General features: G+C 52.3%; 1 protein-coding gene and 1 pseudogene across 2 annotated transcripts in view; one reads left to right on the top strand and one right to left on the bottom strand.

The window, feature by feature from the left end:
• Positions 1-25,586, bottom strand: part of NTN1 (netrin 1) — a 213,781-nt gene that overhangs the window by 104,034 nt on the left and 84,161 nt on the right. The gene's annotated exons all lie outside the window — the stretch shown is intronic.
• Positions 5,977-15,517, top strand: LOC136325118 (multiple coagulation factor deficiency protein 2 homolog; annotated as a pseudogene).

Genomic DNA, 25,586 nt, shown 5'->3' with positions numbered 1-25,586 from the left:
CCCCCAGATGAAAATAAGCCCATTGGCTCTCCACATAAACACCCACCCTGGCTCCCCACTGCCTCACACCAGCCCTCTGGCTGGCACCTCTCGCCCCACAGAGCGATGCCCTCGGGGCCACGGCTCCCGCTGTGATGTTCCCCGGTGTGTGCTCGCCCCCTGTGGCTCCCGCTGGACCCTCTGACCACCTACCAGTCTCAGGAGCCGGAGCCCAAGCCCTCCTCCTTCCAGAACCGCCCCTCACAGCTCCAGGCCCCTGAGCCGGACAAGCCGCAACGGGCAGGCGAGCACCCTGGGGGTCAGCTGAGGGTCTAAGCCCTTCTACGCGCCACCCGTGCTTTCTTCTCCTTCACAAACCAGAGGTCGTGGAAGCCACTCGTGTCCCCTCCTGACCACCCTTCCCCGTTACGTCACCCACACCGACAGGTCCTGCTGACTTCCTTAAATGCTATGCTGTCCTCTGACTCTTTCACAGGTGCCTCCCTTGTCCTCCGTCCTAGTCACCATTTATTCATACTGACTCCGCTCTGGGGTCAGGCTGACTGGGGGTGACGCCTGGCCCTGTCATTCGTTGGCTGGACAGCCTCTGGCCAGTTACCAAGACTCCCTGGGCTTTGGGCTTCCCATCTGTCAAACAAACATCACACCTCATTTAAAATCTTTCTGAAGATTAGATCCTGTAATGTGACAAAGAGCCCAGCACTGTCAGGGATAATAAGAATTCATACATGAATATTATCAGTAACAGATACTTCCTGGGTATCTAGTCCACGGAAGGTTGTGCAACGGTGACTACAATACAGGACCGTATGGGATTGGAAGTAGGGGAAGGAAATGCACACACACAACCCCAACCACAACCACAACCGCAACCCCAAGCACACAGCCCGTGCCCGGCACTGTGAAACGTGCACGCATGCTAACTCATCTCATTCTCACCACGACCCTGGGAAGCATCATTCCCACTCGACAGATGCAGAGACTGAGGCACAGAAAAGTGAAGTCCTTTGTCCAAGTATCACAGGAGAGGTGGAGTCAGGGTTCAAACGAGGCAGTCGGGCCCCAGGGGCTGGGGGCTGGAAGCTCAGCCACGTGACCACTGCCTGGTGGGTGGAAGGAGGGCGAGCTCAGAAACGTGGGTGTCGGTTAACCCCCCACAGCACCGACTCTCACTCAGGGCACGAAGCAGGCAGGCAGGTGCTCAGGAACTCAACTACCACCTACGAACAGGAGACCTCGGCGGGATTTCCACTCGATCATCCGGCCACTGCCTGGCTGCCGCTGGCCTTTCCTCCTCGTCACTACCATCGAAGGCATCACTGGAAAAAGGAAGCAGGGCTGAGTGTGGTCTGAGGGCGGCCCAGGCCCATCTTAGGCCCTGGGTGTGGCCAAGGATGGCTTGGAAGTCTGGGCAGACCACCCAGCAGGCTTCCCACCCACACACTCCCTCTGAGCTCAGGAAGTGGAACCAGAGAGAAGCTGCAGGGAGGAGAGAGTTCAGGAAGGGTATGTCTGTCCAACCAACTGCCATGGCAACCGCCCAGCCACGGGAGAGAGGACGGGGCATCGCTCAGGTGCCTGAGCTCCGTGCCCTCCACATCCCCACCCTGAATTCCCCACCTGTGGAAGGAAAAGGCAAGGATTGTGCCCGGCACACCCAACGATGGAAGAAAAAGAGTCAAAGCACGTGAGTCAGCAGAATGGGGTTGCTAACTGAAAAACAAAACAAAACAAAACAGGCCAAAATAAAATAAATGGACGCGATTATGACAAGGAGGTGGGACAGAGGGACCTGGGCTGACAGACAGACTGCCCACCTGTCCTGGGTACCGGGCACGGTGCAAGGCTTAGAGACAGGGGCATAGGGGACAAGCCAAACATTTCCTAATAGAGCTGGGCACTCACTGGTTCCAAGTCACGACACTCAGGATCCCCGAATAAAAGCTTTAAAAAACTACAGACGGTTTACTCTCACCAGGGAGGACAGCGGCCCTAACAGACACGACAACTTGGAACGGCAAGGTGAACAAGCCTTGCTTTCTCCGCGGTGCTGGGCCATTCACAAAGCTACCCAGGGCCCTCGTCATCAGCCACAAGAATCAAAACAGTATGAACTGGCCTAGGAACAGAGAGAAAATTTAATCAAATGCAAAGTCTGAAGCGAGACCTGTTTATTTCATAAAACGAGGGGGAAATTGGGAAGAGAAGGTCGGGCCGAGCAGGAAGCGGTGCCAAGCCGACCAGTTTACTGCCCGAGAAGTGCGACAGTTACACTCGTCATTTCTACCAGTTTACTGCCCGAGAAGCGCGACAGTTACACTCGTCATTTCTACCACGGTATTTCAGACAGGTTAAAAGTTTACACGGACAGAGCAAAACTGCAAAACTGCAAAACTGCAAAACTGCAAAAAAAAAAAAAAAAAACCAGAAGAAAATGTAAGTAAGTATTGATATAATCCTGGGGATAATAAGAAGGCCTTTCTGCAGGAAGGCACCAAAAACAAAGATCATAAAACATGGGTCTGGATCTGTGACAATTTTTAGACTTTCTATGTCAAAAAAGCACCACAAGTTTTAAAACTTAAGCAACAACGAAAGCACTAACAATCTGAGAGAAGTATCGGTGAGACCAAAGATGGACAAAAAGTTACAAAGTTACAATCTTTAATATAGAGTTCTTTAAGAAAAAAAAAAAAAACTCTTACTAGAAAAAATGGGTAAATAGCCCAATACAGAAAATAGAAACTTACAAAAATAATCAACCTACCTTGCTAGTTTCCAAAGACATACAAATTAAAACCACCAAAATGCCACTTTTCGTCTTCCAAGTTGGCCAGTAGTTTTTAGAGTAACTAATGCCTGATACATAAAAGGAAACAGGGACAAGCATTTGGGGGACAGCAAACAATAACACCTGTATCAAGCCTGACCTGTGGTGGCGCAGCGGGTAAAGCATCAACCTGAAATAACACCTGTATCAGAAGTCCTCAGCATGTGCTTCCCTCTGACCGAGCAATCCCACACCTAGGAACTGACCCTCGGGAGACACTGAGAGTGCCCCAGAGAGCCACTCAGAAGGATGTGGAGCAGAGCGGAGCTCAGCGTGCCAAGGATCTGACGACAGCCCCCACGTGCACACCGGAATGCCTGATTAATTGAGTCATGGGGCCTCCACAGACGCCATGCTGCACGGCCCCACCACAACCACAGGTTGGGAGACTATTCAGTAACATGGGGAGATGACAAAACGTATGAAGGAGAAGACGGTGACTGCCCACATAACAGAAACACACAACACATAACAGAAACACACCACACGTGGAAAGAGGTCTTCAGGCAACAGACACCCTGGCTGCTGGCACGGTCCCTCGGGCTGGTGGCATTCACGGTGACTTGCCTTTTCTTTCTTTTTCTTTCTTTCCTAGCCTATCACCTTCTAAGTTGCCGACAACGAACAGGCCTCGCCTTTATAGCAGGAGAAATACAACAACAAAGAAGCTTGATCAGACTGAAACAAAGGCCCGAGATGAAGGGGCTGGAGTTAAGTGTCGATGACCGCCCCCCTCCTGGGTACGTGACCGTCCCTCCGGACCCTCTCAGTGGCTCTAGGTCAGACCTGACAGCAGCCCCGGCCCTTGGTCAGGAGGATCACGGCCAAATGAAAGCCATCGCCCTAACCCCACAGCCTCTTGTCCAAGTCACCGTGCGCTGGTTATGAATCAGACGGAAGGGGGCGTCAGGGTGTGGGCAGAGGACTGCTGCTAAAAAAAAAGTGTAACTCTGAAACTAACTCTGTAGATGGGTCCCCTCTCCAAGTGCATCCAACTGAGAAAGACACGCCCCCTGGGCGCTGACCGGAGCACATTCCCGTTTCCCACGTGAAGAAGAGGGTCCCTAACAAACTGGAGGGTGTCAGGGGCGGTGACTGGGACACACAGAGGTCTGGAAATGGCCACAGGAGGACTGGTTTAGGGACGCAGGTGTGAGCCCCTGATCGCAGGGGCAGGAAGAGACTGGAGGTGGGTGATGGAGGGTCCAGCATTTTGTGGAAGTGGAAGGGCAGCTGTTTTGTGTCCGGGGACAAAACGTGTTACTGACCCGGAGCTGCCAATCCTGGGCTGGGCCCTGGTGTGGCTGACCAGATGGGGGTGGCGGGGCGGTGGGGGTGGGAGTGGGGGTGCAGATCACATTGCTCAGGGGCACAGACGGGGTGGGAAGGGGGCAAAGCCTCCGCTGAGCGCAGGTGAGCCAGCACAAATGACCCCAAGGCCAGAATAGTCACTGTTGCAGACACGCGCAGAAATGCCGAGGGTCGCAGGGAGAAAAGCGGTGTCGGAGCCGCCGCGCAGGGAAAATCGCAGAGGAAGCGCGCTCTGAGCAGGTGTGGGTTAATGGAAAAGATGGGAGAGGAAATCAAAATAGGAGGAGGGGCCATCGCCAGAGAGTGTGTCCTAGAAGGAAAAATCAACTGTCCCCTGTCCCCGGCACAGCGAGGAGAGGGAGCAGGGAAGTTCAAGGGGACCACGGTGAACTCAGCATCAATAGAAATGGCCGTTAGGAGAAGGAGGAGAAAACCATCTTTGGGGAGGGGACAGGAGTTCTACCACCAGGGGGTCATTAAGAAGCTGGCTGTTGGGACCCAGTTCCCTGTACGATCGGCTCATCCTCACGGGGATCTTAATGGTGACATTCAGCTATCTGCCAGTGTGTCCGTCGGGACCCTTGCATCCTGATTTCTTCTCGCTCTTCATGACCCTGCACTGCCACAGGGCTGTCCGCCCTCCTAGTCCCACCACACAGGGTGACACAGAGCCTGGTCGCTTCACCCTCAAGGTCCCCGGGTGTCTCGTCGCCTGGAACTCACAACATGTCTCCGAGGGAGAGTCAAAGAGGTCCTCACCTTCACATCAGTAGGTTCTTGGAAACTTCTAGTTGAAGCAGAACTAATTCACCATAGGCTAAAGTTGATATAAACAAGCGTGCAGTTCCTACAGCGTATTCCTGGTCACAAAAACATCACCACCCTTCTCAATGAAGACTTAGAACATTGCTAATGTTAAACCCTGAAATAAAGGTGAGCTATGCATACACTTAAGAAAGATTAATAAAAACAAGTCAAATCATTATTTTTCCAACCCGCCCATTTCCATTCGGGTCACGGGTGCGCGGCGCCCCTGCGACAGGCAGCTCAGGCGAGCACAGGCGGAGATCTGCCCCGGACAGGAAGCCCGTCCATCGGAGGGCCACTCACACACACACACCCTCCTGCTCACTCTGACCGGGACAATCTCGACCTGCCAGCCACCATCCACGCACAGCTCGGGGATGAGGGTGAAACGGGAGTCCCCAGCGAACACCACAGAGACCTGGGGGGAACGTGCACACTCCCACGGGGGCCCAGGCATCCATGTTTCTTCTCATCAACGCGACAACGGTGTCGAACAAAACGGTGTTCATTCTTGGAGGCTGACCTTGAGAATGGCTGAGGTCAAACCAAACCTTTGATCAACTGACCCACTCTTCGAAAAAAAACCTGAGTTATTATTTTTTTTAACGTTTATTTATTGATTTTGGCAAGAAAGGAAGGGAGAGAGAAAGACAGAAACATCTGTTCCCGTATGTGCCCTGACTGGGGATCGAACCAGCAAGCTCTGAGGTTCAGGGCGATGTCCTAACAGCCGAGCTGTCTGACCAGGGCAAAACCCGAGTATTTTTAAGCAAAAAGAAAATGGAAAGGAAAGCTTATGCGAAGCCTAACAGCCACCTGAACAGCAAGCGGCTGGTACACAACAACACGGGAATGATGTGATCGCAGAAAACCCAGCCCGAAGGGAGCTGCAGGGCCTGGGGGCGGGGTGGGGAAGGACACGGGATGTCTCAGCGTGGCCACAGGGCCTGGGGGGCGGGGCGTGGCCACAGGGCCTGGGGGGCGGGGTGGGGAAGGACACGGGATGTCTCACCGTGGCCACCACCGACATGGCGTGTGTGAGCCAGCACCCTGCCAGCAGCCACTCAGGGGCTTGTGGGTGCACAGAATCCAAATGCTGAGCGACAATGAGGTCGCCACCAAAGGCAGCCAGGGTGGGCAGGCCTGTGTCCTGCCACAGGGACTTCGGAACCTACCCCCCCCAAGCGCACACACACACAAAGTCTGGTGGGTATTTGGCCCGTGGTGGGGTCGCAAACGTTCCAGCCTCTCCCTGAGTGGGGAAATACTGGAAGGAAACATAAAGCCACCAGCTTCTGCATGTCTGGTCAGTGATGAAGCACCCCCCCCCCCGAAATCCTCAGCACAGGTGGGTGAGAAGTCAGGCGTACCAAGTCCCGGGGACCCTCCCAATCCTTTACACAGCACTTGCCACGTGCAAGACCTTCCTTCAAGCACCCCTAAGCACGAACCTACCAATTTCAATTGGCAAAGGGTCTGAATGGACATTTTTCCCAAGAAGATATACAAATGGCCAACTAAGCGTGGGAAAAGAGGCTGAACACCACCAGCCTCCAGGGAAATGCAAACCCACACCACGAGGGGACACCAATGCAGACCTACTAGGATGTCTAGAATCAAGAGGCAAATGCTCGTGAGTGCGGGTGTGGATGTGGAGAAGGTGCAGTTCTCGTTCCTCCAGATGCGAAACAGCAGGGAGAGTGAACACCCGGCCCCTCTGGTTTGGCCTGGGGTGAGGACGGGGCGGGGGTGGAGCTCCAGACCAGTAGGAGCACCAGGAGGGGTGTGGCATCCATGGAACACCTGCTTCTGTATGAGGGAGTCCTGACAAGTCATTCCACCTCCAGGACCATCAACACGAGGCTTGCTGTTGAATGACCCCCTTTGCCAGTGGCCCTATTCAACCTCCACCCACCTCCCAACAAGGCCCCCAGGGTGCTCACCGCCCACTGCCCCCAGAGCAAGCAGCTCCGGCCTCTGCCCACCAGACTCGCTTGCTGTTTTGATCTACATCTGCACCTGATTCATGAGTTATGCTTACCACAATACTATGACAAATTAGAAAGGTACCTTGATTTTAGTTTATTATTAGTTTTAATCAACTCACAGAGATGTCTAGACAAGGACATTTTAGTAACCAAAGTCCTTTTAAAAGGCCGTATGCATCAGGGGTTCACAAGGAAATGTCACCCCCCCCACACACTCTGATTTGACCAGGAGACAAACACAGAAGGGTACTTTAAACTAATATTGATGAGTTAGCATCTTAAAAGTTGGGGAAGTTAACAGATAACAGTCTGTTTAGGGTATAAATAAAGTATTGACATAAAGAGAAAAGAAGGCGGCAGGCAGTGACAGTGACCTCCTTTCACAGGGGAGGAAGCCGGGGGCCCCTGGACGGCGGCGGAGGCCGGATCTGAGGCTGGCAGAGGGGCCCACACTCCCAGGCCCTACAGGAAACGGCCTGCAGCCTCTGACACGGCCCCTGTCTCTCTCCGCTCACAACGTGGAGGGGGCCAAGGGGGGCAGATTCCATGCTTCTCCTTCCCTTCCAGAGGGTGTCTTTTGGACAAGATGACTCCTTTCTCCTGCTGTGGACCCTGTCCCCCAGCCCAGAGGAGTGGGGGTCGAGGTGAGGGGGCGCAAGCCCGGCCTCTCCTGCAGGCACAGACCAAGGGCCAGGGGCTGTCTCAGCTGTCTGTCCTCACCGCTGCAGAAATGCACAGGCCCGGCTCCTGGTACGACCGCCAGCCGACCGGAGCCACGGACCCGCCATGGGGCTCGGGCTCCACCTGAGGCTCTGCTTTCCCTGGGGAGGCAGAGCGCCTCCGCCATGCTCCCTGCAGCCTGGCCGGGCGTGGGCCCCTCGCCCCAGCTCCCGAGGACAGTCTGCTTTATGTCCTCTCTGCCTCCCTACCCCGTCTCCGGCTTTCTCTCTATCCCTGCGCCATTTCCTTAGACGCTGCAGTTTTTCCTATAACATCATGTCTGATCCAGACTTTCCTAAAAGCACCCTTTCAGGCCGGGCCGTGTCCCCGGTGTCGCTCCCAGCTGGGCTGGACCTGCACCGCGGCCCGCCCTCCCCTCCAACAAGTGGGAGCCATCCCGGGCCCTCTCCCACCCCCCATTCAAGGGAGTCACAATACACATTTTCATATCAAAAGCCACCCCTTGTACCTCGGCCTTCCTGCAAGTAGACAAAATATACTCAATCAACGAATAAATAAAAGAGAAAGGATGTGCTCAGTGCTTAAAAATATGTATACCCTGGGCTTGGACTTGAATACGGCATGAATTTCCCCCAAACTTCTACTTCTTGTTCGACCTTCAAAACCACACATTTCTTATCACCTCTTCTGGGAAGGACAAGGGGTGTTTTTCCACGGACTCTGTGAAAGGGCGGTCCCCCAGCAAGACAAACAAGACTCTGTACTGAGAGGCAATTGGAAGCTGACCTTCTGGGACCTTCTAACGTAACAATGAGGACGTGATGGATGGCAGCGTCCTCGGGGCCCCGTTTTCAAGCTGAGGCAAGCACCATCTTCCTCTGCCCGCAGAAAGGCCTGGGATTTCAGCTTTAGAAACAAAGTAGGGGCAAGCGAGCCGTGAGCCGTGGGAGAGAAAGGGGCCGGAGAGGAGGGGCGTCAGGGGGACTCCCCCACCCCCACCGCGGTTCCTTCCACGGTTCACGAAATCAAACAGCTAGCAGAGAACCCAGGAGTCATCCAGTTTGACTGGCTAGGGAGGCTCAGGCCCGGTGAGGCAAGGACTTGTGAAGGCCACCCAGCTAGAGGGTGGGTGGGCCACAACTGGGGGCTCCTTCCTGACCCCAGGACAGCTCTGCCCACGGTACCACGCTGCCTGCCCTCTCCGCGGAGCACCTGCCCTATCGTTCTGGGTTCTGGGCTCTGCTGAGCCACTTGCCTGTGTGGACAAGGATCTGAAAAGCTCACAGCCTCTTGTCCAAAAACAACAGAGCCCTGGCCAGCACCGGTTAACCAAGTGGGATGATGAGACCCACAGGCGGCTGTCCGGGCCTCTAAGAGGCTTCCACAATCTGTCCCCTGGAGAAACAAATGCCAAGAGGTTGAAGAAAAGGCCACCCAGCCTGCCTCTGGGGCCTCCTCCCTATCCGCTCTTTGTTTTGTTTACAGGAGGAAAACTCTTCCACTGTTCAGAGAGGGAGACATGAGGTACCTTCCTCTGAGGACAGGGCCCAGGTCTCCCTTCCATCACACACGGGGAGGGGGGCGCCCCAGAGCCTCCGGGGACCACACCACAGCCTGTTGTCCCTGGGGGCTGCAGCCTCAGAGCGTGTCAGAGCCCTGTGTCAGGGCCCTGGGGGAAACATGAGTCAGAGCAAAGAGCTGCCTCGCCTGTCTGTGTTCCTCCCAGGCCTCCCATTGTGTCTGCGAGCCGGGTCCACGTGAACTCTGGCGCACGCACAAGTGGGAGCAGTTAGAGCGTTCATGGAACCCTCCTCCACATCTCTGCCGAGGGATCTGTCCAGCCCCAGGAGCCCCCGTGGACATGGACCCTTACTTCAGCAGAGATACGGCTTCCTTTCCCTGACTTAGGTGCTGTGAAGGAAATCACTAGCGGACAGCAGGGAGCCTGCCTGTGCCCGGCCCAAACCTGGGGAGATGGGCTCGGCTGACGGCAACATAGCGGGCCTCTGCAGAACCCCACGGAACTGCCTCCGTTGTCTGAGCTCCATCCAAAACACAACAGTTTTCTCAAAAGCCTCGAACGTCCTGAATCGGTCTCAATACACCTCAACATACCTGGATGCATGAGCTCAAGTTCATGAGTGTTCCATTTCACTGGGTCCCCCAACACGTGTTCCGGTTCCCACCCTTAGGAAGCCTGGGCTGGGGCAGGGGTTCCGGTTCCGGTTCCCACCCTTAGGAAGCCCGGGCTGGGGCGGGGGGCAGGGGTTCCGGTTCCCACCCTTAGGAAGCCCGGGCTGGGGCGGGGGGCAGGGGTTCCGGTCCCCACCCTTAGGAAGCCTGGGCTGGGGCAGGGGTTCCGGTTCCAGTTCCCACCCTTAGGAAGCCTGGGCTGGGGCGGGGGCAGGGGTTCCGGTCCCCACCCTTAGGAAGCCTGGGTTGGGGCAGGGGTTCCGGTTTCGGTTCCCACCCTTAGGAAGCCCGGGCTGGGGCGGGGGGCAGTGGTTCTGGTTCCGGTCCCCACCCTTAGGAAGCCTGGGTTGGGCGGGGGGCAGTGGTTCCGGTTCCCACCCTTAGGAAGCCTGGGCTGGGGCGGGGGGCAGGGGTTCCGGTCCCCACCCTTAGGAAGCCCGGGCTGGGGCGGGGGGCAGGGGTTCCGGTCCCCACCCTTAGGAAGCCTGGGCTGGGGCGGGGGGCAGGGGTTCCGGTTCCCACCCTTAGGAAGCCTGGGCTGGGGCGGGGGGCAGGGGTTCCAGTTCCCACCCTTAGGAAGCCTGGGCTGGGGCGGGGGGCAGGGGTTTCGGTTCCCACCCTTAGGAAGCCTGGGCTGGGGCGGGGGGCAGTGGTTCTGGTTCCGGTCCCCACCCTTAGGAAGCCTGGGTTGGGCGGGGGGCAGTGGTTCCGGTTCCCACCCTTAGGAAGCCTGGGCTGGGGCGGGGGGCAGGGGTTCCGGTCCCCACCCTTAGGAAGCCTGGGCTGGGGCGGGGGGCAGGGGTCCACCAGAGGAACAGAAGGGCTCGGGGACAGAGCTCTCTCTGACACAACCCCAGGCTGCACACTGAAGCCTCCCCCTCTTCTCCCCAAGAAGAATGCCTGCGCCCACCACCCATGCAACCCACTTTGTCGGGTTTTAGAAACACAAAAACTGCCCCCAGGCGTCCGCATTCTGCAGAGGGAGATGGTCACAGACACAATGTGGCAGGGGCTGTCAGTCAGGTGGAGCCCGGAGCAGGAAGTGCTCCCCAGCAGTTCACACTGATCACCCCTGTTGCTCGTTTGTTAACTCAAGTTAATACCGTGTTTCCCCCATGGATAAGACGCACCTTAATTTTGGGGCTTGAAGTTTGGGGGGGGAAATGTATTACATAAAGTTACTGACCTCAAGTTTTATTCATCATAAAATTCATACAGTTCCTTATCACTGTCAAAACTCCCATCCATTAGCTTGTCCTCACCTGTGTCTGATGATGTATCACTGTCTTCAACAACGAGGGCAAAAACAAGCGAGAAAAAGCGGGAAAGGCAAGTAAAAAAACTACAACCACTGTATAAGACGCACCCAGTTTTTAGACTCCAAATTTTTCAGAAAGGGTGAGTCTTATACATGGGGAAATATGGTACATCAATACATTTTTGTTTGCAAAAACTCAAACACCACAGACACATATGCATGCGGTATATGAAAAGTAACATTTACCCCACCTTAGATGCCCTAATGCAGTCATCCAGACTTTTTTCTAAGTAAGCATGTATATTTAGAAAAAAAAAATAAAAAATATCATATACTCATGCTACTTTAAATTGTGTTTTTTTCCCTTACTTCTTGCAAGTCAATAAATAAGGCACAACATCATCATAATTGAATCATACCTAGTTCACTTTATGGCTACATTAGTGTTTGTTTAACTTATCCATTATTGGACACATTTTCTGCTCTTCACTGTGTGCTGTATGGATTTTGATCTTGCAATTGACTTTTTAGTTTTCTTGTCATCTTTCCCTCTATTCTATCTCCATTTCCATCATATCCTGATGCCTTCTAACCTCAGATTGTCCTCTGCTGAAGAATGTGGCTTCAGTCGCACAAAGTGTCTTCTCGCCGGGTGAGAAGAGGGTGCCAGTTTCCAGACAATTGCTCCTGGATCTTACGGTATAATTATCTTCAGAGGTGGGTTCTTTCAGATTCGGTTGGTCCTCATTATTCATGGCGGCTTTGGTCTACTCTAAAGCTGCTGTGACACTCGATTAGCTTAGTCTGAACCGAGGCTCCTAGGGGAAAGACAGAATCAGGTTCCTACAAGTCTCTGGTCACATTTCCACCAACCAATCAACGTTAAACTCCATTTTCTGTGTGTTCCTGTTTAGAGACACCTTACTTTATATGCACGGTCGCTTCATGAGCATTGAACTCATGGCCAATAGCACCGTAACTTGTTCCGGAATGAAGCTTATTTAATACACGTGCTTTCTCTGTAAGGTGCGTCACCGCCTTCTGGTGCTTAGGGACACTAGACAGCATGGGGGCCATTTTAAACAGTGAAATCACCAAGAAAAAAAAGCATTAAATTTCAAAAAATGTAGCTTCAAATAGACTCCCCCCCCCAAAAGAAAACTTGTTCACTGTACGAGACAGAACAAGAAGGCTCAGCCTTGCCTGCTGTCCCTCAACTGAGGACGTGCACCGTGGGTGACTCAGATTTTCAACGGCTCTGTTCATGCCACGATCACTGTCAAAAGACCGTGAGTACTGGTTTGGGGTTACAGATAAACTTTAGTGAGTGGGTAAATTTGCAAGTACGGACTCCACAAATAATGAGGGTAAACGGTGCTCCTCTTTCTCCTTGGTTCTGCTCTGTTTTCTCTGTGCATTCTATTTGTTTTCCCTTTGCTTATTTTCAAAGGGGCAGAACCTGTAGTTTAATATCTGTTAAGGCACAGACTAGCCCGCCCTTGGTCTGTCTCTGCCCACTTTTGCAGGGGCACAGTCACCTGCTCAGTTCCATGGCAGGGGGACAGGTTGATGGCTGCTTCCGAGGCTCCACCTGGCTTATTCCTGCTCACCCAAGGGGGGCACTTCCTTTGTCCCCACTGTCTGTTTTCTGGGACTCTCAATCTGGTCAACTGCGTGCCCAGCGTGTATGGTTATTCCTCTCTGGGGGGTGGCACCCCACAGAGTACACTGCCTCTCTCAGAACACGCTTTTCCTCCTTACACCCTCCCAGCACGGCACCGACCCCTACACACACACACACACACGCACGCACGCACGCACGTACACACACACACATCCTTTTAGCTTACTTGTTTTCTGGGATCTGTGGAGTTTGCCTAAAACGTAGTTGAACAGTCCCCCCAAAGCTAATTCCCAGTGCCCGTAAATGTGACCCTATTTAGAAATATATGGGGTCTTTGCAGATATAATTAAGATAAAGGTCTTGATATGAGACCACCCTGGATTTAGGGTGGACCTTAAATCCAACGATGGGTGTCCTCCTAAGAAATGGACAAGCAGAAGAGACAGACACGCAGAAGAAAAGGCCGTGGGGAGATGGGAGCAGACGAAGTCACTGTCTCCAAGGGACGCCAGCAGCCACCAGGCACTAAGAGAGGCACGGACCACAGTCTCCCTCTCAGCCTCCGGAGGAAACCGACCTGCTGACACCCTGATTTTAGACTTCTGGCCTCTTGACTGTGGGAAACTAAATCTCCGTTGCTCTAGGCCACCCAGATCATGGTCATCTCCGGAGCAGTCCTAGGGGCCGGGATAAAGGAAAAGGAACTCGGCCCCATACCTCCAGGGGCTGCCGCTGAAGGGATTCCAGATTTCTCAATGATACAGAGGCTGACACTCCGAGTCAGACAGCATCCGGTGGGGGGCACCGTCTGTCCTCACTCAAACATCTGCACAAAGCCTAACCAGGTCAGAGAAAACAGAAGACAGAAGGGAAAAGTGGCAATGACAGACTAGGAGAAAATAATGGCACCACATATAACAAAGTGTTGCATGCAGAATATATAAAGAACTCTAACCGATAAACAAGAAAAGACAATCCAACAGAATACACACACCCACACCCACACACACACACACACACACACACACACACACACACACCATGAATATTCAGGTTACAGAAAGGAGGCAGGAACAGCCAAGACACATATGAAAAGATGCTCGGCCCCACTAATAATCAGAACATATGCAAATTAAAACAACAAGACAAATGCGTCCATTGGACTGGCGAAAATATACAAGTCCGATCGTATGGAGTGTTGGCTAGCACAGGGCAGGAGTGACAACTTCCACGGAGAGCTGGTGGGGACCGCAGCACTCACGGTAGACAGCAGTGGGACAGGATCTAGTAGAGATGGAAAGAGCCAAACAATTCTGGTCCTTGCTGTCTATGCTGGGAAGTGTCACACGCGACCCCACCAGGGGCAAACAAAGGTGCTGACTGCGGCCATGTTTATCCTGAGAACAAGATCAGGCAGGCTGAACGGCCATCCCTAGGAAATGGACGGCCGCACTGTAGCTCGATTATACAGAGTCCTTTCCTCGGACCCCGAAAATGAACGAGGTAGAGCCCAATGAAGCAACATGGGTCCATCCCCCTGAAACGCAGCAAGTTGCAAAATGACCCACCTGCTGTGACAGCCTTCCGATAAACTCATGAACCCACAGACAACCCTCTGCATCGTGCAGAGACACAACATGCAGCGGAAGCTGCAAAATACGGAAAGATAAATCATCTCTGGGAAGAAGGCAGTTCAATGGAACCGAACAGGAGAATGAAATGTACTTCCAAGGTACTGTTATCGACAATGTTCTCTTACTTAAAACACAAAAACTGGAAAAATAAAGACATAAAAAGAAAAACAACATGCAAGCACATAACTGTGCCACGAAGCCGAATATCACAGCTTCTTGGAGAGCATCCGACGGTGTTCTGAGAATGCGGAGGACAGAGACCCCTGCCTCCCTCTACCTGAAGGGGGCGTCTCTGGAGCTTTGAAAGAGAAATAGGTGGGGGGAGGGGTGGAGAAGGTACCAGTGACTATAAAGTCTCTGCAGCTGCTCAGAGGCCCCTTCCTGCGTGGCCTGCTCTGGGCCTTTGCGCCCCAAGTACCAGAGGCCAGGAGCCCCGGGGCTGGCTCCTCCCACCCGGGCAGTGTGGGCCCGGAAAGGAACACGGAGCACACACAGAGCATGTAACGGAACACCTACACCAGGGGGAGTCAACTTGTTTAAACCTACCGCCCACTGCTGTATCTCTGTTAGTGGTAACATTTTCTAACCGCCCACTGGTTCCACAGTAATGGAAGGGGAAGGTAACAAAGTAGGGAAGTAACTTTATAAAATTTATAAAGCAGAGTTAAAGCATATAATAATAATTTAATAATTACTTACCAAGTACTTTATGTCGGATTTTCGCTAAGTTTGGCAGAATAAATCTTTATAAAACAACTTACTATAGTTAAATCTGGCTTTTTATTTATATATACTTTGGTTGCTCCACTACCGCCCACCATGAAAGCCGGAATGCCCACTAATGGGCGGTAGGGACCAGGTTGACTACCACTGATCTAGAGGGTGTCATCAACACAAACCAGAGGCAGAGAGATCCCCACAAGAACTGCAGCTCCGTTATTTCAGAATGCAGGGTCACGATGGCGACAGTGTGCCTGATGGCCTAGAACTATCCACGGCCATCACCGACTTCCGAGAGGAGGCGGGGAACGAACAGGCACTGCCCATGGGCGAAGCGGAGCTGGTTCACTTAACAGATGGCGTTTTCAGAGACGTGTCAAGAACAATGATGGAGACGTCCACAATGCTGAACATGCAAAATCACCACAGGAGTCCTTTTCTGACCATCTCCTAGCTGTTATGCAAATGTAACCCATTATAATGCAATCGAACACTTTCGGTAATGCAAAATAACTCATGTCCAACTACTGCTGAAAGATTGTGGTTAACAACTTGTAGCAATTATTACTGGGGTGAGGGCAAGAGATAGAGAGGGAGAAGAGAAATAAATGATGAGAAATGGAACGTGTCGTCGTTCCCTAGTTACCGTTAAATCTCCTGCTGGACAAGGGCTTGATGAAAGAATCTTTTTCAGGATGCATGTTGGATAATTGGAGCTGAGTACCGGAAGCTGGACTGCAGAATACTGCCGGGCTCTCGGTTTTAATTCACACTAACAGAAAGGTAAGACGAGCTTTGCCAAGTGGACACACTTTCAGTAACAGTAAAGGAAGGGACCGAATGCCTAATGTTTCCCCTTCTGGGTCCTGTCTCCCCAGGAAAACGTGGCCAGTGTTCTGTCAAGTTCCCCTGGCTTAACTGACTGCTTGCTTTGGGCAAATGAGTATTGATTAAGCTATTCCAAAGCCAACAGCACAACACGGATGTCAAACACTGAGTCTGGGCAGCCACAGAAACTGTACCTTCCGGCACTTTGGGTAAGATACACTGCTGACCTTATGTGGTTTGTTCTGTTCCAGTTTTTCAGTATTTTATAAAACTGCTGCCATGTCCTTATACTTTATTTCTTTTATGTCTTCTCCAACCTAGGAGAGACCTTGGATTTATAAGCGTTTTCTGCTCTGGTCAATAACAAACGCTTTTGCTTTCTTAATATTTCTGTTTAACTCTTACGTCTGTGGTTCCCTTTTCGCAGTTTAGAAACTTAGGAAGGTAAGGACTGATCCCATCTGCTTGACACAGCGGAAGTGAAGCTACTAGCTGCCATAGCCCAAGTGAGAAGTGAAAAGGTCATCCACCAAGAACAGGGATTAACGTGATACAAGTTATAGGTAGGAGTGCTGTTTAAATGACCGACCTCTTCTATCGAAAACATGGATTCTTTCAGCTCAGGAGAGATTAGAAAAAGAAGCCTAAAAACTCTTAATAGAGTGGCTCCCAAGAGTAGCTGAACAGGACAAGCAGCACCAGATTGTCATTCTGTCTGTTATTCAGGTGATGGACATGCTGTGAGAGAGAACCTAAAATGGTCACTGGATGGGGGAAAATGGCATAAATTTCTCTGTAAGCAGCACAGAAACTTATTTTCCGTTAATGCGTTCTTACAAGAAAACATGTGTTTGTAAAACTGGTTTCCTGGACCAAGTGTTTATGCAATCAGAGCTGAACCGTAAACTATTCTTATAAGACCTTGTTATTTTGAAACATGTATATAGTGAATTCTGTAGCACAAATAAAACTGATGAAACAAAATTTAAAAAAAGACAGAAAGAAAGATAAAAAGGTGGGACTGCAAGATGGGTCTGAGAATCACTTCCTGCTCATTTTGGTATTCTGGGCCAATCTCATTTGCTATCTTTACTGAACAGTGTCTGAAGTTCTCAAACTTTAATACAGTAAGATAGACATAAAAGAGCTGAACACTATTACTTACCTTTCAAAGCAAAACTATAGAGATAGTAGTTCTGTGGCTGTGGACTGTCTGATCGACACCCCGAGGCCGGAGAGCTGGAAACGCTTCTCAGACTCCCTTGCAGCTAGGTTCTGGGTATGACTCGGGCTTTGTCAATCAGGCCTTCGTGTGACTCAGTGTGGAGCGAGCCGGGGGGAGGCAGGCTGGGGCACCGTTTGAGGGCATGGGCTGCGTGGGAGGTGTGGTTCTGGAGCTGGCAGAGATGGCTCGCTACCTGGTTCTGCAACTTCCTGGCTGTGGCAGAGGCGGCCGCTCCCTTAGTGGCTTGGTCTGGGAGTGGTTTGGGGATTTTGTTCCTCAAAGTCCACCTGAAGTTGTTGGGTTTTTTCCTTCAGCTCTCCCAACAGTTCTGAGAGTTATCTAAATTATTGATAAAAGGAATCCCTTTCTGCCTGAGTGAGTGGATGCTGTTCTTGGCAGCCAAGAACCCTGACCACAGCAAGTTCACTGAATGTTTCTTATTACCAAGCCTGTGGTCTTTGACTACATCTTTTATTTTCTTGTGAACCCACAGTGCCTGAGCTAAGACGTCTTACCACTATGATTATAACCCATGCTTGACAAATAAATTAACCAATGAATGAATGAGTTTCAAACATCTGCGACACCCGGCAGAAAGGAAACTTAGAAAATTTTCAAAAGATAATATTAGGCCCGGGTCTGGCAAACGTTTTAATGTCAAGGACCAGGTAGGAAACGTTGTTGGCTTTGAGGCCGTACGGTTTCTGTCTCACTGACCCAATCCTGCCACTGTGGTGTGAAAGCCACCAAAGACAGCATGTAAACGAGTGAGTATGTCTGTGTTGCAATGAAACTTAATTTACCAACACAACCGGCTGGCTGGATTCCACCCATGGACCACAGCTTGCCTACAACACCCCCCATGACCACCGTCATAAGCTAGAAATACCATAAACCAGTCACCAAAGTGACCCCAACCTGTGGGGAAGTTGAGAGCCGTCGGCCATCCTCTGGACATCTCTGTCCTATTCCAATGTTCTCATGTTTACACAGGGCTCCTCTCCACTCCCGGCTTTCTGTTCCAGTGTAAAATCTGCCAACAGTTGTAACTGAGAAGAGAGTACCCCCATGTCTTTCATTTTTGGGAGGTGAAGGGAAAACAGCAGAGATCACACGTATTTGAGCAAGAGGGTTCTGTCCTCTCAACTGGCTGAGATACAGAGAATTCCCGCTTCCATCCGTAATTAAAACGCATGTGGAAACTTGAACTGATACAGACAATAGCGTTTAGACTATAAAATATCTTGATATATTTTAACATATGGCAATAATAACTAAACAGATTTGCCGCTTATCAAAATAACTTCTGCCCCAGAACCATAAAAGTTGGAAAATGTCACAAATACAAAATGTACGACGTTGTACATAACTTTCCCAGTGGAAATAAATGTGGTGGAGAAGTCATATGGGCCTTGGTCCAAACCCCATCTCGGCCACCATCCACACGAGTGACTGCACGTTACTTCTCTTTCGGAGCCTCAGTTTTTCCTCTGCTTTAAGCGAGTATGTGGTTGGTGTGACAAGTGAGATAACCTGTATACTAAACACAGGGCACAGATCCCAGTAAACGCTTGATAAAGGGTCAGTGCTGCCTGACCACGTACGTGGTGGCGCAGTGGATACAGTGTTGTCCTGGGATGCTGAGGACCCAGGTTCAAAACCCCAAGGTTGCTGGCTTGAGCACAGAGTTGCTGGCTTGAGCGTGGGATCATAGACATGACCATAAAGTTGCTGGCTTCAGCCCAAAGGTCACTGACTTAAAGCCCAAGGTCTCTGGCTTTAAGCCCAATGTCGCTGACTTGAGCCCAAGGTCACTAGTTTGAGCAAGGGGTCACTGGCTCAGCTGGAGCCCCCCTCCCTTCAAGGCACATATAGGAAGCAATCAATGAACAACTAAGGTGATACAGTGAAGAACTGATGCTTCACATCTTCCTCCCCTTCCTGTCTGTCTGTCCTTGTCTGTCCCTCCTCCCCTCTCTCTTGCTAAAAAAAAAAGGTCAGTGCTGTGATGATGATGATGATGATGATGTTGTTGTTGTTGATGGAACAAAGTATGTTTTGAAACGTCAGCAACCAATGGAAACTGCTGATCAGAACCAGGTCCACAGCTCTGTGTGTTAGCCCTGAGGCAGGTCTCCAACTTCACAATTCTATCATCTTTCTATGTAACAGCTCATGCAAAGCCTCTTTCCCCACAGTACAGGACAAATGGGCTGACCCAGGCGCAGATCCTCAGTGCCAAGAGTCAGGTGCTGGCTCTGCCCCACCGCACCCACCCAGTCAGGCGCTGGCTCTGCCCCACCGCACCCACCCAGTCAGGCGCTGGCTCTGCCCCACCGCACCCACCCAGTCAGATGCTGGCTCTGCCCCACCGCACCCACCCAGTCAGGCGCTGGCTCTGCCCCACCGCACCCACCCAGTCGGGCGCTGGCTCTGCCCCACCGCACCCACCCAGTCGGGCGCTGGCTCTGCCCCACCGCACCCACCCAGTCGGGCGCTGGCTCTGCCCCACCGCACCCACCCAGTCGGGCGCTGGCTCTGCCCCACCGCACCCACCCAGTCGGGCGCTGGCTCTGCCCCACCGCACCCACCCAGTCGGGCGCTGGCTCTGCCCCACCGCACCCACCCAGTCGGGCGCTGGCTCTGCCCCACCGCACCCACCCAGTCGGGCGCTGGCTCTGCCCCACCGCACCCACCCAGTCGGGCGCTGGCTCTGCCCCACCGCACCCACCCAGTCGGGCGCTGGCTCTGCCCCACCGCACCCACCCAGTCGGGCGCTGGCTCTGCCCCACCGCACCCACCCAGTCGGGCGCTGGCTCTGCCCCACCGCACCCACCCAGTCGGGCGCTGGCTCTGCCCCACCGCACCCACCCAGTCGGGCGCTGGCTCTGCCCCACCGCACCCACCCAGTCGGGCGCTGGCTCTGCCCCACCGCACCCACCCAGTCGGGCGCTGGCTCTGCCCCACCGCACCCACCCAGTCGGGCGCTGGCTCTGCCCCACCGCACCCACCCAGTCGGGCGCTGGCTCTGCCCCACCGCACCCACCCAGTCGGGCGCTGGCTCTGCCCCACCGCACCCACCCAGTCGGGCGCTGGCTCTGCCCCACCGCACCCACCCAGTCGGGCGCTGGCTCTGCCCCACCGCACCCACCCAGTCGGGCGCTGGCTCTGCCCCACCGCACCCACCCAGTCGGGCGCTGGCTCTGCCCCACCGCACCTACCCAGCAGGTAGAAAGCCCCACCGCACCTACCCAGTCGGGCGCTGGCTCTGCCCCACCGCACCCACCCAGCAGGTAGAAAGCCCCACCGCACCTACCCAGTCGGGCGCTGGCTCTGCCCCACTGCACCCACCCAGCAGGTAGAAAGCCCCACCGCTGCGATCCCCCCGAGCGAGGTCTCACAGACAAGCCACCTCGCAGCCCTGGGCCAGGACGTGCTGCCCACTCCACGCTTCTCAAACTTCAAGGTGCATGCGAGTCCCCTGGAGACTACCGCCAAATGCAGGTGCTGGTCCAGTGGGTCGGAGGTGAGGCCCAATAATTTGTATTGCTACCAGGTTCCCAGGGGATGCTGATGAATCCTGGGGCCCCACCTCGGGAAGCACTGGCCTAGAAGGTCTCCTGGCCCCACCCCCCCACCTCCCAGACCCGCTCTGATTGGAACACCGGCACATAGCTGCTCACCATTCATTCATTCCTTCCTCCTTCTCTTCAACCCTCTCCCCTCTATCTGTGTGCGGCCTCCCTTTCTATCCTACCCACGGGGTGGGGGAGGGGGATCGTCTCACGATTCCTAAAGAACCAGAAAGAGGGTGGCTGCTCTACATCAACAGCATGGAGTGGAGGCAGGGGTGAGAGAGAGAAGGGAGAGAAAGATGTGGGGGAGGGAGGAAGGAAGGGAGGGAAGAAGAAAGCGAGATTCCTAAGGAACCAAAAACAAAAATACCTTTAAGGGCAAAGCCTGTTTCTTTTCAGCATGGAGCCCTCGCCCCACCCCTCTCTCCATGCAAAAGCCAAGGACCATATCACCAACACCCAAGAACTCCCATGTCTCCATCGATTTATAACAGAACCATCAGCACAGGAAAAATCATTCTGGGTTAGTGCCTCCTACATCCACCTGCCGACTGAAAACATTCTTTCCTTGGCCCAAAAATGTTCTTAAGCCTTTCCAGGCCACCATTCACACCCTCCGGGCTCCAGGTTCTCCAGTGAACGCCCGGAGTGGTGGCTGGCTGCCTAAATGACAAGTCCGTGGGGCAGTGGAGAGGGAAAAGCCGACCTCCCAGGACCAGGCAGGCAGAGTGGCCAGAGCCGACCAGCCAGGGGACCCCTGAAGTCCAGGTGTCAGGAAGAAGCTTTTCTGGGAACCCAGTCTCTGCTGGTACAAGAGGCATTAACACCGTGCCTTCCCACTTCAAAGTGTAGACACGCAAAACAGAACACCTGACTGCACAGTCCCCCAGGGCTCTGTCCCAAACGGGACACCGAAGCTCCGTCCTCAATGGGCCCAGAGGACAATGGGCGCCTCCTCGGGACCCGGGGTGCTGGGTCTCTCGCGGGCCCCACGAGGTCAGCAGGGCCTCTATTACCACAGTGAGACTTGGCAACAGGTCGCCCCACCCTTGCCCCACTTGGAGGCCTCCCTGCCGTCCAGGCCTGGCCCCGAGACAGTCCAGCCCCGCAGCGTGGAAGAATTCGACTCTGAAATGTCCTGTGGGCAGCAGGCCCTGGCTGGCATGTCAGGACTGTGGCTCCGGCCTCTCGCCATACAGAATAAAGCCCACAAGGGACGTCCTGCCCGTCCGCAGGCCAGACCGCCCCCTCGGAAGCCTCCCCGTCTCCAGGACCTGACGGGAAGGCTGTGCCGAGTTCAGAAAACAGCCAGGTCGGGGTGTCGTGGGGGCAAACGTTCCGCCTGGACGCGTGAGCAAGACAGAAGTCTCACTCGGCTGGCACGGACGCCCTCATGCGTGCCGGTGTCGACCTGGCAGCCTGTTTGCCTGGTGCTTCTGAGTCTGCTGTTACCCTCAAGGTTGCACGGGGCCTCCTCCACCCCTCGGCCCATCTCCAGGCCCCTCTGCGCTCACAGCGCCCTTCCTGGGCTCAGCAGCTGGACGTCCCGTGGGCTTCTCATGTGGGGCCCTCCGCAGAGCTGGCTTCGGACTCTCAATAATCATTTGCAATCATCTATTTGTTTATTGTGGAAAATATGCATAACAAAATCTACTATCTTGACCATTGATTTTAGAGAGAGAGGGGAAGGGGGGAACAGAGAGAGAGAGAGAGAAAAAAAAAACATTGATTTGTGGTTCCACTTATCTATACATTCATCGGTTGCTTTTTATGTGTGCCCTGACCAGGGATCAAACCCATAATCTTGGTGTATTGGGACGATGCTCTAAGCAACTGAGCTATCTGGCCAGGGGCCTTGACCACTTTTTAATGTAACAACTCCAGTGGCATTAAGCGCATCCACACTGTTGTGCAACCATCACCAGCATCCATCTCCAGAACTCTTTCATCTTCCCAAACTGAAACTCCATACCCATTAAACAGTAACTCCCATCCCCTCTTCTTCCCCCAGCCCTGACCACCGCTGCTCTACTCTCTGTCTCTATAAACCTGACTACTATATAAAGCTCCTGTAAGGGAAATCATACAGTATGCATTCTCTTGTGTCTGGCTTATTTCATTTAGTATAATGTCTTCAAGGCTCCTTCACGTATAAGCATGTGTCAGAATTTCCTTCATTTTTAAGGCCAAATAATATCCCATTGTATATATGCAGACACCACATTTTGTTTATCCATTCATCTGTCAATGGATACTTGGATTGCTTCCACCTTTTGGCTATTGTGAATAATGCTGCTATCCACATGGGTGTGCAAATATCTACTCAAGTCCTGTTTTCGATTCTTTTGGGATATATACTCGTCAATTCCTCTTCAACTTGTTCTTGACATTTAGTATTTGTCAGAACATTGCTCAGGTAAGTGTACTGTTTATGGAATTTTCCCAAAATGAATACAGCCATGTAATCAGCGCTCAGGATCAAGAACCAGAGCACCACCGCCCTCCCCCACAGCCATGAACCCCCACCCGACCAGGGAGGGTAACCAATAGCCTGACTTCTAACAGCACGCATTTTGCCTGTGTTTACACTTTATATAAGTAGGCTCATATAGCACGTGTCTGCCTTTCTGTAAACTCAACGTTACGTGTGTGAGGTTCAGACACCTGTTGCATCTAGTTCTGGGTTATTCACACCCACTCTTGTATAGCAATCCACTGCATGATACATCACAATTTATTTTTCTATTTTATTGTTGATGGGTATTTATGACTCAGGTTCAGGCCGGGACGATTACAGAGAGTCTTGCCACAGACATTAAAACACGTGTCTCATGGTAAGCATAGGTACAGGTTTCTTACTGGCAAACAGCGAGCAGTAACATTTCTGGGTTGTTTGGTGTGCACGTATCAACCTCAGTAAACAGGGGCAAAGAGTGTTCCCAAACGAGCTGTACCACTTTACTCCTGCCAGCGGAGTAGGCCACCAATGCTCGCTGTCCTCTTTCATTTTAGACATTTTAGTGGATAAGCAGTGGTAGTGCCTTGTGGCTTCTGTCTGCACTTCCCTGATGACTAATGAAGTCAAGCACTTTGTCATGTTTATTATCTTCTCTTATGTGTTAGAGACAGCTCACAAGTCTCCCAATAAGAAGGCACAGAGGGACCTCAGTGTCTTACCAGGCTGTCTCCCAGTCTCCCACCCAGCCTGGCCCCATGATGAAATCTCAGCTGGAGCTCGGTTACATAAGGTAAGGCAAAGTTCTCCACTCACCTGGCCAGGTCGCTGTCAGCGGCCCTGAGCTGGATTAGACATGACCGGCCCGCTCCTCGAGCACTGTTTGCTCATAACAGTGTCCCAAGGGCTGGGCCTTTTGCCAAGAGAGCCAGATGTCACTGGGTCAGCATGTGTCAAAAGCCAACAAATAATAAGTGTGCAATTCTTAGGAACAGCAGACCACAAATATGGAGAATTCTGCAATCAGTGAAGGAACTAAGAGAAACCCATGTCTGGTCTTGCTCAGGAATCATGCCAATAAACTCCTTGAGCTAGACCTGATCTGTCAGTCCACCCAGAGTCAATCTGATCCAATCTAGCAAGTATTTACTGAGGCCCCGCTATGCGCCAAGCATAGAGTTGAAGGAATCTAGAATCACCGACTTGAAAGATTATCTTAGCCCTCAACGAGCATAACTATTAGGGGCCCTGGACGGTTGGCTCAGTGATAGAGCATCAGCCCGGTGTGTGGAAGTCCCGGGTTCAATTCCTGGTCAGGGCACACAGGAGAAGTGACCATCTGCTTCTCCATACATCCCCTCACCCTTCTCCCTCTCTCTCTTCTTCCCTTTCTGGAGCCACGGCTGGAATAGTTCAAATCAAGTTGGCCCAGGGCACTGAGGATGACTCCATGGCCTCAGCCTCAGGCGTGAAAATAGCTTGGTTGCCAAGCAATGGAGCTGTGGCCCAGCCAGACAGAGCATCACTTGGTAGTGTCTTGCCAGGTGGATCCCAGCTGGGGCACATACAGGAGTCTGTCTCTGCCTCCTCACCTCTCACTTAATAATAATAATAATAATAAAAGAGCATAACTATTAGGAAAAATGTGATAAAAGTCCCTAGTGAGATATAAACATAATATAGGTGGGATATTGTGAATTTAGTGGAGGAAAAAATGCCGGGTTATAGAGACTCAAGGAGGCTTTGTGGAGGAAGAGAAGTTTGAGATAGACTCTGAACAATGAATAGGGTATCTCAACAATTGGAAACTGGTAGGGAAAGCCTGGCAGACGGGTAAAGCATGCATTAAAACAGATAGTTTGGGGAAATAGAGAAATAGAAAGTTTCAGTGTGGCGGAAGAATGACAAAGGCAAAGTCATTGAAGAAAGAACTGACATACCATAAAAATTAACCTTTAAATGAAAGAAAATCCACAAATGTAATTGAAAAGCAAACACCACAATGGAAAACAATAATTTACATCATGAGGTCGACAAAGGGAGTTGTTCACATGAATTATAGCAAGCCACATAACAAGCTATTTAAAATGATGACCTAGAGCTACTTGTTGACCAGTTCAGATATTTATGACATATTGCAGAGCAGATGGTTGTTTCTCCCTGATTGGCAATCAAACCTGGGACATCCATATGCCAGGCCAATGCTCTCTATCCACTGAACCCACCAGTCAGGGCTGAAAATCAATTCCTTATTTACCTACATACAGCAAACAACTGTATGTTGGGAAATATCCCGGGAAGAGATAACATTCACCTTGGCTACAAACAATTCACAATGCCCACACATAAACTTAAGAATGTACAGGGGCCTCTATGAAAAACACCATGGGAATATCTGATGGGCATCCCGAAGTTCTGAATGAGCAGGTCCAACCTTACAAAGCTTCCAAGTCTCTC

The sequence above is a fragment of the Saccopteryx bilineata genome, chromosome 2 (assembly GCF_036850765.1).
Source record: "Saccopteryx bilineata isolate mSacBil1 chromosome 2, mSacBil1_pri_phased_curated, whole genome shotgun sequence".
Lineage (NCBI taxonomy): Eukaryota > Metazoa > Chordata > Mammalia > Chiroptera > Emballonuridae > Saccopteryx > Saccopteryx bilineata.
The sequence above is the reverse complement of the archived record's forward strand: the minus strand, read 5'-3'. Positions and strand labels throughout refer to the sequence as shown.